Below are 12,225 nucleotides of genomic sequence, written 5' to 3' on the forward strand. Positions count from 1 at the left end.
GGGGGGAGGGTTCCCATCGTGGGGCCTGAACTCTGTGCCTGGGCACTGTCCCTCAGCTCTTCAGCTCAAGGTTAGCGCTCTACCACTTGAGCCAAAGCACCAATTCCAGCTTTTTTTCTTTTTGCTTATGTGGTGCTGATGAATCGAACCCAGGGCCTCAGTCATGCAAGGCAAGTGCTCTACAACTGAGCCACCTTCCCAGCCCGAAAACAAGTTCTCTATATAGAGAAATACAAGAGTGTATTGAAGAAACTTTTACGTGATTGAAGAAGCCATTTTTAGGGAATATAGTGTGACTATAGAAGCAGGCATAACAGAAAAGAGTGACAAATAATCAGAGACAATTAATTTGAAGAAATATATAGACAATACAGAGATACTTATTTTAAGCTTTGTGCCTGAGGAAGAATTAAAGAATTGACATGATATTATCCATATGCACAATTTTGTAAAGAAATAAAAATTATGAAGTTACTGAGATTACTCATATTTGTCAAATATGAAAGTATTTAAAGAGTGAGTCCATTTTTCTTTCTTTTTTCTTCCTCTCATATCTATTTCAACTCAGTATCTTGTACCTGTTCATCTGGTGTTCCTTCACTTGGACCATGTCTCCAGTCTTGCTTTTCTTGCTGAGCATTTTAGAAATAAAGTTTAGTGGGCTTGGTTGCCTGGGCTGTAAAATAATGAGTAACTGCCTCTATGATGATGTGTCACTATTGTCTCTTTTGCCTTTTACTGAAACCATATGTCCTCCCTACAGCCATTATCCTCTGTCTCAGCCTCCTGATTAGCCAGAATTAGACGCATGAGCGACTAGCAGATGGTCTGAAGCCAGATTTGCAATAGATAATTTAATGTATGGTCAAGATATTTGGTCAAGTCTAAGAAGATAAGTAACTGTGAATCAAAATAGAAGTGTCTTTAAATGCCTAGTTCAGGACAAGTAAAGTTCTGAGTTTCACAACCCAAGTGTTCTGTGAACTGAACTATCCTAAATCAACAAAATTCTGTTATTCTGAAATTTGCAATAGGCCACAGAATTACCATTGAGTATCACCCCTCTGTGTTTCATAGAAGCAAAGGAGATGCTTCTGAAAAATAAAATAAAAGAAAGGAGCATAATCTAAGTCTGTAACTCAACTTAGCAAGCTGTTTAAATAAAGCACATAAGTTAGTAATATTTGTTGGTTATAAGTAAGGTTTATGTGGGTTTTGCTTGGTTCTCCTAGAAATATTTTTTGGTTGGGGTCCAGTTGTGGGGCCTGAACTCTGGGCTTGGGCATTGTCCCTCAGCTCTTCAACTCAATGCTAGCACTCTACCATTTCAGCCACAGCGCCACTTCTGGCTTTTTTCTTTTTGCTTATGTGGTGCTGAGGTATCGAACCCAGGTCCACAGTTATGCAAGGCAAGCGCTCTACCACTGAGCCACCTTCCCAGCCCTCTCCTAGAGATTTAAAGGAATGAATACAGGGTTTGGGACAGAGTTTGCATGGTGCAGCATTTGTAACATGAGTAAGCCTTAAGTTTAGTGCCCAATATTTCAAACATAAAGAGATCTAGAATTCCATCAATTCCAAACTCTGTAGTTATTTGTGATGTTTGAGAAAGGGTAATTCCATAAGAAAACAAAATTAGCTTCCACATTCAGAAAATAATATAGGATAAGAATTTTGTGCTTCATCTGTATAAAACACATTTTTACTTTTAAATCCACTTTGACGAATGCATTCCAAATTTACCCTGTGCCTTGCACTTAATTTATTTTAAACTATTTTGTGATGCTTTGAAGTAATATACCATGAACTTCAATTGCATTCTTGCCAATTAACTAAGCTTTCTGGCTGACAGGATATCAGGTAATATGTAGCTTCTCAGAAATATATTTGAAAATACAGAGCCAGTAGTGTGTACAAAATAAGGTTATTAAATTTAATGAACTTTTACATTGGAAGTTTTCAGAAATTATACCAATTAAAATGGAATACATTTGGCCACTAACATCTGGTATTATTCAAAGATTTTAATGTCATGTAAATGAAAAACTAGTTAATAGAAAGAATGAGGATAGCATCTCTGAAAGACATTTCTCTTCCACAAATCATGCCTTCACTGTTTTCCCCACAATATACAGTTTTGTTACCTCAACTCTGGAATGAGACCCTGCACATTACTGCCATATCCTGCCTGAGTATCAGGGAACAACCAGCAATTGGTCACTAAGGAAATTTACATCATGGCACAGAAGGAAATGGCTTTCACTCAGACCACATGAGAACACAGATCATTGTCAGAGAAATCTCCCTAACTGTAAGGAAAATGTGCTTTACATATGATTGGAATAGCCACAGATTACATCGGAGTGGCTGCCAAATTAATTTTCCTATTTAATATCATTTCTCTTTCATAACAACCCTGATATCATTATCAGTGTGAACAACCCTTTGGTTGATCAGATTTGATCATTAATTCATGGAAACAGTTCCAAAGAATTATTTTGTAGTCCATGTAAGTTACCCCAGCACTATGGGTTCTCCCAATTTCTCTTTAGCAAATGAAATATCACACTGAGATACGATATAAACCACTTGAAGTGACTGAATGCTACAGAATATTTTATCCCTACAGTTTGTACTCTGAGATGCAATACATACTCTTTGATTTTGAAATCAGAATGCTCTGCATACAAATCTTGATTTCATCATGTGTAAAAACTCCTTACTATTCTGATTCCTTGATTTGTGAAGCAGAAATAATAATAAAATTCTTAGAAGCAAATCTTCAAATAGAATGTTAGAGGGTTTTCCAGTAACTGCTCACTCAGGACATAGTTCTGGTGAAGCAAACCCGATTGCAACTTGGTGTTTCTGTGCTTTTGCCAGATCACTTAGAGATAAAATAGATTTTTCACCACCAAATTTAAGCCCTTGCAGTATCTTTACAAAGTTTTTATTTTAGTAGAGTATTAATAACACCTAACATGCAAGGTTATTTTGTATATTACAAATATATTACATATCATAGCAAGGATTAAGGATTGTTTGGTTCAATTGTTATTTTGGTCTTTGAATAAAGCCTTACATTTTTCTCTTTTACGGATTTAAAGAGATAAAATGAGTAGAGTAAAAATTCCCCCTAACACAAAGCAAACAGAACACAAAGGAACAAGATGTTCAGGGTGGTAATATCTGGTAATATCTCTAATCAGTTTGGCTATTGCAGAGTCTATTAAGAAACAGATGAATACCAAAAATGTACTGCACACCTGTAATTTCAGCATCCAAAGAGACAAGTATTATGAGGAGCAGACCACCCTAGGATACACTGTCTTATAAAGAGAGAAGAATAAGAAAGAAAGGAAGGAAAAAAGGAAGGGAGAAATGGAAGGAAAGAGGGATAATGAGAAACAACAGAAATAGGGAAGAAGGAAAGAGAGGGAGAAAAGAAGAAAGCAGGGAAAAGAAGGGAAGGTTAGAGAAAAGGCTTAAAATAAGATTTAGTTGTACTTTATGGAGATTATTAGGGGATTGTGCTATACATTCCACATAACCCAATAGTTTTGATTGCCTTTTACAATAGATAATACTTCGTATGTATATATAAAAGGCAAGTTTTCAGTTAGCATTCATTCCACCTTACTTCTAACCCACGGAATCTTTTAGTTCCTGCCCAGTCAAATGATAAGAGGGGATACATATTTTTAATAGTCCTATCTTCTTATTATATACGATGGATTTGTGGTTATTAGTTCTATCTCTTACAGTAGAAAATGGTGTTGAGCAAAGTTAGGCCTTTTCTGCATAATACACTGTTGTTTATTTCGACTCTGTTTTTATCTTATCTGAGAACATAAAGCTGCAATTTCAAAGTCATTAGGAATAGAAAGTCTGTCGTACACTTGAATATCCTTCATATGAAGTGTACTCCTGAGGAAGAATTTAATGATTATAGTAGCAGACAGATGCTCTCAACACCTCTGAAATTCTGGCAGGAAGGTCATCCTGCAAGGAACTGCTCAAAGCAGAGGTGCACAGCTCTGCTCAAAGCCCAGAATAAGCACTTCGCTAGGATGATTCCAGAGGTGAAACTGGTTCTTACTCTTCTTACCTTGTCAGACACACATCTCTCTGGCTTTATTTTAAATTTAGTACTATGGCTGACATCAAATGGAGGACGTAAAGGCAGGCACTGCTTCAGCATCCACAAGAGCGTGAACTGAGTTGCTAAGCTAGAAACTGCATTTCTAATTTCACCCATGAAACTAATTTGAAAATTTGAATGCTATCACCACAAATATGTTTCTTACGTCCTCCACATAGTACCTGCAAAAAAAGTCGTTTTCTTAGGTGGGCATAAAGATTATAAACAGAATGAGTTCTGCTGACCCTCACCAATATGTAATTATTCAACTGTTGTATTTAATATGCCTCTCATTTTATAAAGAATCTACAGATTACCTTGTGTCATACTTTTAAATATTTTAATATTAAATATTTTAATAGTATTGTTTAATACATCAGCTAATTCAGCTAAAATGGAAACGTATTTTCTTAGGAAAATAAAGTCTCCAGGAAGAATGAACATACTGAGAGAAGAAGAGACCAAGATTTAACTCTAAGTTTTAGAAGGCTTTTTCAAGGGAGATCATCATGAAGATGAGCCATTAACAACACATGAATTAACATCATAGCAAAGTCACTATAATGTAATGGTAACCAAAGACACAGCTTTAAATGTCCTTATAAGTCAGAAATATTCACAGAAAACAATAATAAATAGTCACTTAGAAACGTTTTGTGAAATTTTAGGAAGGAAAAGGTACCCAAAGAGATTTATGGCAAACTAATAATACCAAACTATACCATTTTCATTATTCTTTATTGCCTTCATCTTTCTCTTTCTTGCTTATAAATATTATATTCCATGATAAAACCTTTCACAAACACTATTAGTGCTTTTGACACTCATTAATTAATCATACAGAACTGACAAAACTCTGAAGTTTAGGTTAGCCCACCCTCTGCTCTCCAAAAACTACATTCCAGCTAAGAACATCGTAAAACATGATTTATTAGTCTCTTTAATTTCAGAAACATCGGACTCATATTGGCATTCAACACCATCAAACTACAAGCAAGCTTCTTATACCAAATATATTTCTTAATATTTCTTCTTTTATCATAATTTATTTTACTTTTTTAAAATTTCTGGTTATAGTCATGTGTAGATGGTCTGAAGGCTAATTTCACTCCTTGTTTGGCTGCTCAGTTCAGGGAAATCCCTTTAGCTGGAGAGATGTTTGCATTCTTGAAGGCCCAGAGACCTCAAGGGGTAAGAATTAGGCCTAGGTATACACATCTCCCAGATTTCAAGTTGCCTTTGACATGTTTCTTGTTAGAGAAAATAGTTGCTTTGAAGACTACCTTATTTATTGATTAAGTCTGTAAAGGTCAGTGCGGGACAGGCTTGGTCATTCTGTTGGAGAATTCTACCTTATATATAGTTCTTTCTTCTTGAATCTCATGCAGGCTCTTCTAAGATAAAACCGTTGACACACTAACTATTGAACTACTTTGCCCATCTGTGTTGTGGAACAATGATGGCTTCAGAAGCTGAAAGCATTTGAATATATTCTTCCTCATAAACTGTTTCTGACTCACCACAAGATTATTTCTATTATGTTCAGCCATGATGAACATAGTTCAACGATGCCCTTGAACATTATTCTCTTTTCTCTTGAGAAAAGTTGATATCCAATCTTTTACAAAGTCATAGAACTTTTTCCCATCAAATCTGAAAGGAAATATAGTTAAGTGTTGTGTCTTTGAACATGTTTTCTAGAGCTCCTCTGCCAACATTCAAATCCTGATTGTGCCAAATATCAGATATGTAAGTGTTGGCAATTCACTTTCCTCTTATGTTTCTGTTTTCCTACTTACAAAATAGAAAGTAAAAATACTCTCTAACGTTTCTGCGTGCATTCAGTTATTATTTAAAACAAAGTCTGATAGGAGATGGGTAATAAAACCTTTCCTAGAACCATGTGTTGGGGTTAGTGGTGTGGCTAGGTTGGTAGAACAATAGGTAAGAGTGAAACCATGAGGTACTGAGTTCAATTCCTGGTCGTGGAACAAACAGCAACAACAACAAAAGAACCTTGTGGCATTTTGTTACTGCCTCTTAGAAATTCAATGTAAAAAATTACTACAGGACTTCTTAATATAGGTAGTAAAAGACTATGTGGACTCTGTCTCTCTGACTCTGTTTCCTCTCTTTCAACCACTAGAGTAGTTCTAATCAACAGCCAAGGTTTATTCTCTATATAGGTGAGGGGGGTTTTAGACAACTTTACCCAAAGCCTTTGCTTAAGGTCCTACAGATCGTAGAGCACAGACAAGTCATAACTAAGTCACATTCCTGACCCACAAAATCCATGAGTGTAAAACATTATCTAATGACCCTTAGCTATAGGTAAGATTTTGTGTAGTCTTTACACTGGAATATTTGTTTCTTATAACTAGTAAGAAGACTCTCCATTAAAAATTTCTTTTTATAATGTTTTTAAAAATACATTTATTTATTGTACAGTTACTGTAAAAGAGGTTACAGTTACATGAGCAAGGTAATGATTACATTTCCTATCAAACATTGCTACCTCCTCCTTTGTTATTGGAGATATGAAAGTTACAAAACTGAACTAAACTAAAGAAAGTGCTTTCAGAAGATAAAGAAAGTGCTTTCAGAAGATCTGAAATCCTTCTACTAGGATTGTTAGCAAAAAGTCAGAAAAATACATATTAAAAAAACCCTCTGGGCTGAGAAGGTGGCTCAGTGGTAGAGCGCTTGCATTGAGGCACTGGGTTCAATTCCTCAGCACCACATAAGTAGAATAAGATGGAATTGGCACTGTGGCTCAAATGTTGGAATGCTATCCTTGAGCTGAAGAGCTCAGGGACTGCACCTAAGCCCAGAGTTCAGGCCCCAAGACTGACAAAATTATTATCATAATAAGTGCAAAATTGCATACCTAAAATATTGCTATCCAAATCAGTTCATAAGAATAATGCGCATACAATTGCCCAAAATAAAGTTGATGTTTAAAAAAGAAAAACAAAACAAAAAAGTCAAAGGTGAAATCTTCATTTACTGGAAATGTATGGGATACATATATTCGACTGGAATGTATAGATTACATATTGAATTTGCTTTTCTTCTTCACAAATTAGCTAATTTACATAATCAGAAAAATATATTAAAGATCACATTTTCTCCCTACTTTTCTGTTCTACAGTGGTATTTTAAGCTTAATCAATGTTCTAGACATCTTAAAGAGATAATAAACTCAAATATTCAAAACTTTTTGTGTTGATGACTGAGTTTATGAAAAATTCAATACAAAACTTACTGTCTTTTAAGGTCTGTCATTCAGGTTTTTTCCTTATTGATGTGAATCAAATAAATGAATAAAATTAAGTCTGATCTCAATAGCTCATGCCTACACTCCTAGCTATTCAGTAGGCTGAGACCTAAAAATTGGTGTTTGGAGCCACATGAGCAGACAAAGTTGAGAGATTTCTTATTTCAAAATAACTGGCATAAAATTAGAAGTAGAGTATGTCTCAAGTGGTAGGACAGGAGATTTGATGAAAAAGCCAAGCAAAATGGTATGATCCTGAATTGAATCCCCTATAATGGTAGATGTACATAAAAAAAATAGAATAAGAGTTCCAGAAGATGGCAGAAGAGAAGCTAGAGGCTAAACAAGCTCTCCCATAGAAAGCAGTTTTACATTTCCAATGAATAGTCCTAAGCCAGAGAATCACACCAAGTATGCCATCACAGGACAGAGAGTTAGGGCAGAGAGGGAAAATCCAGGCAAGGAGACAGATCTGAGCTTTTGCCAGCAGTCACCACAGGCGTGGCGGCAGCAGTGGCGGTGATGGTCACAGCCATACCTAAATCCCAGAAAGTCCAGGATCAAAGAGCAAGATACAGTGGGCGAGTGGATTCTACTCAACACCAGCAAGAACCGACAAGGAGCGGACATCTTGATCCTGCAGTTCGCAGACCAGAGACAACCCAGGAACCAAGATTCGGCGTGAGTAGTAGCCTGACGTCCTCACTCCTTCTCAGGGAACAGAGGAGGGAAGGCCACTCCTCCCACCCCCAGTACCAGAGATCTCCGTCTTGAATGCTGACTAAGCTCGGCGGAGCTACTAGGTCCAACTCAGGCCTTGGAATAAAACTAGAGTCATTTAGCAGGTCACAAGAGCTTAACCTGAACTGCCAGACTCAGCAACACCCAGGGAAAAGTCACGCAGCTATGGCGCCAGCCCCAGGAGTGGCTTTCTTCACTGGATAATCAGAGCCTTGACAATCAATTGAAATTCAGTAAACAGAAATCCTGAGAATGGCTTCAGGCTAGGCTCTGTGAGTTTCTCATAAACTAGCCCAGGAAAAGCTACTGTTTGCTGAAAGGCCTCAACTCTACCCAGAATCTAGCCTCATCACAGCATCTCCAAACTTGAGGAAAAAGCCATCTCCCTCTTTTGTGATTCTCAAAGCAGATCTCCCTCCCATTGAACTAACCTGGGAGGAGGATCACAAAATCCTGGGTAAAGCAGAGCATTTTTCTGCCTGTTCGAACAAACTAACAAAAGAAACCAACCAAGCCACAGGACCACAAGCAGAGCAGAGACTCCAACAAGTGGCTGGTTACAGACACAAGGGAAAAACAGGATTTTTCCCACCGCTCCCAAAAAAATCAAAGAACTTTTTTTTTTGGTCTTCTTTTTTTTTTTGTGGTACCTTTTATAAATTTTTTTTTCTCTTTTCTAAAACTTTTTTTAAATTTTTAATTTTTACCTTTTTTTGAAAAAAATTGTTTTCTAGTAACTTTTTTTCCCTCTTATAATTTTATTTTAGGTGTGTGTGCGTTTTTCTTTCTTTTTTAATTTTTTTTTGTTTTTTGTTTAGCTCTACTGAACTTCTGATCTTTTTTTCTTCCTTTCTTATCCTTTTAACCTTTTCTTCTCTTTTGTTCTTCTTTATGTGACTTAATTGTTGTTCTGCACATCCTCAGATAAACCTGTAGTTGACTATTAGACCCTATCCCCAATTGTGTACACACTTAATCCCCAAATTTATTACTCAACTCAAAACCTCTGAGACTTAAATTCCTCAATAGCAGTACTACATCTTTATACCTATATAATATTTTAAGTATTTTTATTTTTAAGTTTTTCACATCTCCTTTATATCCCTCCCCTTCTCTCATTATACTCATGTTCTTCTCTGAGTAGTTTGTTCTTGCCTTTGCAGAATATCATTAATTTTTACTTTTCTATTTTTTCTGGTCTCTTTTCTTTTCCTTTTCTCTTTCTTCTTTTTTCTCTCTCTCTCTACTATCATCCTATCCAACCTATATACTGCTTTGAGATTAGGACTTAGTTAAGTTAACTCTCCCTGTACCTTCCCACATCACTCTATTCCTTTTTTTTTTTACCCACATCTATCCATAGCCCTAATAATTTCTGGTTTTCCAAATTCTTTGCGGTTCATAATCCATTAATATATAGTTGCTTGATGTTGAATAGATGTACCTGTTGAACTAGATTGTATCTGCAGACTATTGACTGTGCAAATTCAGACTTTGGTTGATGCTTGCCTTAAGAGAGTGTACTAGCACAAAACTGGTGTTATTTTCATCCCAAATGGGCACAGTAAGGCCGAAAAACACAAGAAAAATGGCAAGTCCGGGAACCTCCACTCCCACTCATGATTATCAGGAGACAGAACAGATAATGAATAATCCACAGGAGAGTTCCCAAATAGCTGTACAAACACTGCTGGCAAACATGATATATGAAAATATTGAAAACATACAAAGGACCCTCTATGAGCATGCTAAGGAGAGAGAGGAGGCAAACAAAAGGTCAATGCAGGAAAAGACTGGAAACCTAAAAAGGACTGTAAGAACATGGTAGGGAGAGAGAGGAGTCAATCCAAAGGTTACAGGAGTATCATAAGCGTGAAAAAGCTACTCAAAAACTGAAACAGGACTTGGGTGAGCAGCTTGAGAATACTCAAAGAGAAAGGTGGGAGTGGTGTGAACAGGCTGAGATCACTCAAAGAGTACTACAGGAATGGCATGAAAGGGAGCTGGAGGAAGCTACTCAAAGAGTAATACAGGAATTGAGAGACCAGGTAGAGAATACACAAAGATCACTAAAGGCATTCATGGGATCCATTAATAAAGTGCAGAAGGAAGTCAGGGAGACCACAAAGGGAATGCTGAATGGAACCCAACGGAAGGAATGGGAGTCCAAGGGAAAAAAAAACAAATCAACTAAGTGATTTGAGAATAAACACTGAACACCAAATTAAGAACGTAAAGCAATTCATACAAGATCAAAACCAAAGGTCCAACAAAGAATTTGAAGCAATGAAACCTGACCAATTAGAAGGAAAAGAGATAAAAAACAAAGTAGAAAGTCTTGACAGCAGGTTAGACCATGCAGAAGACAGAATCTCAGGGATTGAAGACAGCCTAAATATTACAGAGAAAGAACATACAACCATCCAAGACAAGTCCAAGAAATTTGACAGGTATATCCAACACTTGGAAGACAGCATCAGAAGGCCTAATCTAAGGATAATGGGTGTAGAGGAGCACCTAGAGTCAGAATTTAATGGTCTAGGAAATTTGTTTAACAGGATCATAGCAGTGAACTACCCAAAAATGCAAAAAGACAGGCCTATTCAGATACAAGAAGCTTTTAGAACTACAAAGAGAGCAGACCAAAATAGCACATCCCACCCTCACACAGGATCAACTTGGCCCAAGAAAACATCCTTAAAGCTGTGAAGGAGAAAAGACTAAATACCTATAAAGAGAAACCAATTAGAATCACCTCAGATTTCTCAGCAGAGACAATCAAAGCAAGAAGAGCCAGGAATGACGTATGCCATGCCCTAAAATCAAACAACTATCAAGCAAGAATACTGTACCCAGCTAAACTCTCCTTCATAATTGAAGGCCAAATAAAAACCTTCGATAGCAAAGAAAAATTGAAACAATACATCTCCACCAAATCAGCCCTACAAAAGATTCTTAAAGATGTCTTACACATAGAAAACCAACAAGACCACAATAAAGGCCAAGAACCTGCACAAAAACTGAGAATCCACGAACCATAAGAAGAACCCAGTTTTCGCAACCCCCAAGAAGGTGGATAGCATGGCAGGAACTCCCAAATACTCTCAGTCCTATCCCTTAACATTAACGGACTTAACTCTCCAATTAAGCGACATAGTCTGTCTAGTTGGATTAAAAAACAAGATCCTTCTATCTGCTGCCTTCAGGAATCACATCTTGCCAATAAAAACAAACACATTTTCAATGTCAAAGGATAGAACAAAATCAACCAAGCAAACGGACCCCATAAACAGGCGGGAGTTGCAAGCCTAATATCAGATAAAATAGACTTCAAATTCAAATTCGTGAGAAGAGATAAAGAAGGTCGATACATACTAATTAAGGGATCTCTCCTTCAGGAGGATATTACAATTCTAAATATCTATTCATCAAACAATGGAGCACTCACATTTATCCAAGACACACTACTTTCCCTCAAATCCCACATAGATCCAAAGACATTAATTGTTGGGTATTTTAACACACCACTCTCCCCACTAGATAGATCAACTCGGCAAAAACTCAACAAAGAATTCGCAGATCTTAACAGCTGCATAGATCAACTACATTTAGCAAACATCTACTGAATATTTCACCCAGCAGCCTCAGAATAGACGGTTTTCTCAGCAGCACATGGAACATTTTCTAAAATAGACCACATTTTAGGCTACAAAGCAAACTTGTTCAAATTCAGAAACATTGAAGTTTTACCTTGCATTCTCTCTGACCAGAAGGGAATAAAATTAAAACTCAACACCAAAAGCCACCAAAGAAAATCCAGTAGCACATGGAGGTTGAACAACAGACTGCTGAATGGAAGAGATTAGAAAGGAAATTCAAATGTTCATGCTATTCAATGAGTATTTGCACACAAATTTCCAGCTCCTCTGGGACACAGCAAAGGAAGTAATCACAGGCAAATTTATAGCTCTGACCTCCTACATCAACAAATTGGAGAGATCTGAAACCAACAATTTAATGACACATCTAAAACTCCGTGAAAAAAAGCAGCAAGATAAACCACAAT

This window comes from Dipodomys merriami, unplaced genomic scaffold (genome assembly GCF_024711535.1).
Source record: "Dipodomys merriami isolate MVZ:Mamm:240054 unplaced genomic scaffold, mDipMer1.0.p SCAF_720, whole genome shotgun sequence".
Taxonomy (NCBI): domain Eukaryota; kingdom Metazoa; phylum Chordata; class Mammalia; order Rodentia; family Heteromyidae; genus Dipodomys; species Dipodomys merriami.